Raw genomic sequence first — 728 nt, forward strand, 5'->3', positions numbered from 1 at the left:
CGTTACCCGTTACAACCATGGTAGGCGTAGAACCTACCATCGACAGTTGATAAGGCAGACATTTGAAAGATCCGTCGTCGGTGCTAGAAGACCGTACGATCAGCACAAAGTTATTCAGAGTCATCATAGCCGACGATGGGAAGACGGACGAACCGTCCGCCGCATCGATTGGTTTTGATCTAATAAAAGCATTCCTCCCATCTCTGGGTGGAATTCTGGTTTGCATGTATTAGCTCTAGAATTACCACAGTTATCCAAGTAAATTGTTGTACGATCTAAGAAACCAAAACTGATTTAATGAGCCATTCGCGGTTTCACCTTAATTCGGTATGTACTTAGACATGCATGGCTTAATCTTTGAGACAAGCATATGACTACTGGCAGGATCAACCAGGGAGCTTAAAGAATTATTTCATTTTTCTTAAGCCAATTTTATTTAACATCAAATTGGGTCTTTCTACGTTCGACGGCGCCTTTACAATTTAACAACGACCGATCGACGTTAAGACTCACAATTCTCCTCCTCCTTTTCTCTCTCTCTCTCTTTCTCTCTCGTTTCGATTTTATTACGAATCCTTCACAACCTCAATGCCGGAGATTCGAAGAAACGCATATCGACGTAGTAATGCCGAAGAATAATATTCTCCGGTTCAAAAAAGTTTTGAAAGCACGTACACACCGCTTTCACGCCGTTCGTCGAAACGTAAGAAGCGCGTAAACCGCACACG

The 728-nt window shown here is 42.7% G+C and overlaps 1 non-coding gene across 1 annotated transcript in view; it reads right to left on the reverse strand.

Annotated features, from left to right (window-relative positions):
- LOC143266281 (small subunit ribosomal RNA) overlaps window positions 1–397 on the reverse strand; it is a 1,933-nt gene extending 1,536 nt beyond the window's left edge. Inside the window, exon 1 of the ribosomal RNA XR_013041330.1 lies at window positions 1–397. This exon is cut by the window's left edge and continues 1,536 nt beyond it. This is a non-coding gene — a ribosomal RNA (small subunit ribosomal RNA).
- Between the last annotated feature and the right edge of the window lie 331 nt (window positions 398–728).

The sequence above is a fragment of the Megachile rotundata genome, unplaced genomic scaffold, assembly GCF_050947335.1.
Source record: "Megachile rotundata isolate GNS110a unplaced genomic scaffold, iyMegRotu1 scaffold0132, whole genome shotgun sequence".
Classification (NCBI taxonomy): domain Eukaryota; kingdom Metazoa; phylum Arthropoda; class Insecta; order Hymenoptera; family Megachilidae; genus Megachile; species Megachile rotundata.